Source organism: Vulpes vulpes, chromosome 7 (genome assembly GCF_048418805.1).
Source record: "Vulpes vulpes isolate BD-2025 chromosome 7, VulVul3, whole genome shotgun sequence".
NCBI lineage: Eukaryota > Metazoa > Chordata > Mammalia > Carnivora > Canidae > Vulpes > Vulpes vulpes.
In genome coordinates, this window is record NC_132786.1 from 51,783,045 (window position 1) to 51,786,350 (window position 3,306).

Sequence of the window (3,306 nt, forward strand, 5' to 3'; positions counted from 1 at the left end):
GGCCACGCAGCCTGTACACAGGTCCAGACGCAGTTTCTACCTCAGAAGAGGCTTCCTTTTCCCCCAAGAGAACTCAGCCTCTCAGCCTCTCAGGGACATTCAGGGGCGTCTCGGCGAATGGGCCCAGGTGCATGAACACCGAGGCCCCGGTTTTCTGATGGTGGTGGTGGTGGTGGCATCGGGTGTGTTGCTCAGGCCCAACAGGGGGTCGTTTCTGATGGGCTTTTTGCAGGAAGAGGAGAGAGGCAGCTCCGGCCTCCGCCACTCACGCCAGAGGTGTTCCAGAGGGTCAGCTCCTGTGCCCTGACTCGTGCGAGTGTGGCCTCACGGACTCTGGGAGCAGATATGGGATATTTGTTTTTTGGTCGATTTTATGATCATCGGGATCTGAAAGTTTTCAGTGAGGTGGGTGTCAGTGAACGCAGGGGAATGTCGACCGGATTGAACAGTGTCTCCTCAAATTCACGTCCACCAGGAACCTCCTTTGGGGACGGGGCCTCTGCAGATGTAGTCAAGGCAGATGGGGCCTTTCTGGACCAGGGTGTGTCCTGCTCCACGGACTCGCGTCCTTACAAGCAGAGACCCCAGATACCGGGAGGCACACCCGGAGACCGGCGCGTGACGACAGAGACAGAGATTGGAACGATGCTGCCGCAAGCCAAGGGACGCTGAGGATTCCTGGCAACCCCCAGGAGCTGGAAGGAGTGAGGGAAGATTCTCCCCAAGTGTTCAGAGAGAGCAGGGCCCTACCAGCACCTGGATTGCAGACCTCTGGCCTCCATAAATAGAAGATGCTAAACCACCCAGTCTGGGGTGCTTTGTGAGGAGCCCTGGGGAGCTGGCGCAGCCGCTCATTTCTCTTCCGTCCGTGCAGCTGGAGGGGCATGAGTCTAAGAGACACCACCAGGGTTTACCTTAGCGTTGCCCTAATCTAGCACACACAAAACAAAACAGAACAGAACAAAACAGGGTACTCTGTTAAATGCGAATTTTGGCTCAACCACAAACACATCTTTTAGTGTAAGTATATCCCAAATATGGCATGGGATATACTAATACTGACAGGTATTTCTTGTTGGTTTGAAATTCCATCTTAGCTGGGAGTCCTGTATTTTATACGCCTCTCCTAGCCTGCCACCCTGCTTGCTGCCTCCCTGGCTTGCCATTGCCCTGGGCCCTCAGCTCACAGAAAGGCCTCCAGGGTGGAGGTGGAGGCTGACGAGCCCCGCAGAGCCGCTTCTAAACCCATTCGTGCTCCTCTCTCCTGGCTCCCTGAGCCCTGCCAGCAGCCTGCAGTCTGAACATCATCTCTACCAGCTGGATGCAAGTCTGGCAGGATTCAAACATTGGGGGGGGGAAGGGGGAGGCTCAGAGGGGAGCACAATGCCTGCCTCGGGGAGGCCTTCCAGCAGGAGGGAGCCAGCCTCCCAGTGATTCCTGCAGAGCCGCACTTGGCATCAGCCTCTGCACTTTGATTTGCTCTATTTTAAACGGTCTTCAATTCCCCTCCTGGGGAAGGGAGAGGAGGGAGGAGGGGGGAGCTGCGGAGGGCATGTGGAGTAAATCAGGGGCACTCGGGGCTGGTGGGAAACCTAGAAGCCAGTTGTCGGAGTCCTGTGAAATTCTGGCAAACAGGAATTAAAAGATTGGGGCAGAGAAGATGGGGCGTGGTGAGGGTGGGGGGCGCTGGCAGCGAGACTGGCCGGTGCCTACAAGGCCTGGCGCTGGGAGGGGGCAAGGGGACTCCACGGGGGCCAGGGCCTGAGCTCTGGCTGCACCATTTGGGAGGAATCTGTAGGAGATGGGGACCAGTTTGCGTATGGAGACAGGTGATGCTGAGAACACAGCCTGCATTCTAGAAGGATTGTTGTGCTGTCCCCCAAAAACAGATTCCAGGAGGAGGAGGAGGAGGAAGAGGATGAGGGGGCAGGGGGGCAGTTCCCAGTGTGGTGGGAATGTCCACAGGCAGAGAAAGCCTGGGAGCTGATCACATTCCAGGAGAGGCTTGTTGATCAGTGTGGGGTGTGCTCCAGAGACCCCCCACACTCCAGGGCCTGTGGGCCGACCATCCACCTGCCTCTGGGGCTGGGATTCCCTGTGCCCACAGCTGCCATTGGACTCACCCACTGGCATGGATAGGCCTAGGCCTCTGTGGCTGAGGGACAGTGGCTCTGGCCTCCTTCCGTGAGCCAGGGTGGTCACTGTGGCCAACACACCTCGGATTCAATGGCTCACAGAGGGGGATATAATGTATCTCTGGCGTCGGGCTCTCTCTAAAGGTGAGGGGAACACTGTCCAGCATGCTGAGAGCCACCAGGCCTGTGCACCACAGAAGCCCCCTCTCCCCCTTTGCGATACCACAGCAGCCTAGAAAAGACCCCTCTCTAAAGGTCTACAGAGATCCCCGGGCAACCCCCCTGGAAGGGTAAAGCGTGCAGAAATGGGGAAAAGGGGCAGAGTCCCCACCTGGTACCCCACCTTCCCAAGGGGAGATGCCACAGCACAAGGGGGTCAAGGACAGATCCCGGGAAAGCCCACACTGCGGTCAGCAGCAGATGGAGGAGGACCCCTGGGGAGGCAGGGATGGGGGCAGTGGAAGGCCCGGATGCCAGAGCAAAGGAGGGGTTGAAGGAGGAGGAGGTGATGGGGGGACCCGGCTCTGCAGGGAGCGGGGGGGACGGGCCCCAGGGAGTCAGTGACCTAGGTGACCAGGAGGTTCAGCAGCTGCAACAGCAGCAGAAGGAAGAGTGATCGTTCAGGAGCAGAGTGACCCCGCGAGGCGGCGAGAGCCAGCCCCTCGCGGGGACTCTGGCCCTGAAGGACCAGTGGTGCGCAGGGCCCGAGTGTGGGGTCTGAGGGGAGAGCGGCTGCAGGGCGCTTTGAGCTTGCTGGCTGTCCCTTTGCCTTCATCCTGGGGGAGGACTTTCCTCCTCCAAGGGTCCCAGCCCCCAGTGGGCTTAGCTTGTCCTGCTGCACATCCGGTGCAGCTTCGTGCCAGACACCAGCTGGGATGGGAGAGGTTTCCTGCCGCTGGCTGTCTGCACCCCTGGGTGCCTGGTGCCTGCGAATGAAGGCATTCAGGTGGCGTAAAGACCCACAACTAGAAACCACTGCTAACCATGGGACGGGGGTTCCCAAAGGATGCTTGGGCTCTGGCCCTCTGCAGGGTCTTCCTGTGGGGAGGTGCCCAGGGATGGAGATGGGGTGCTGGCGAGGCGGGCCCAGGAGGCTGCTTGTGCTGGAAGAGGATGGCTCCTTCCCCCGGCTGCCTCCTGTGTGGAGGCGTGAGGGCCAGAGGGGCACAGG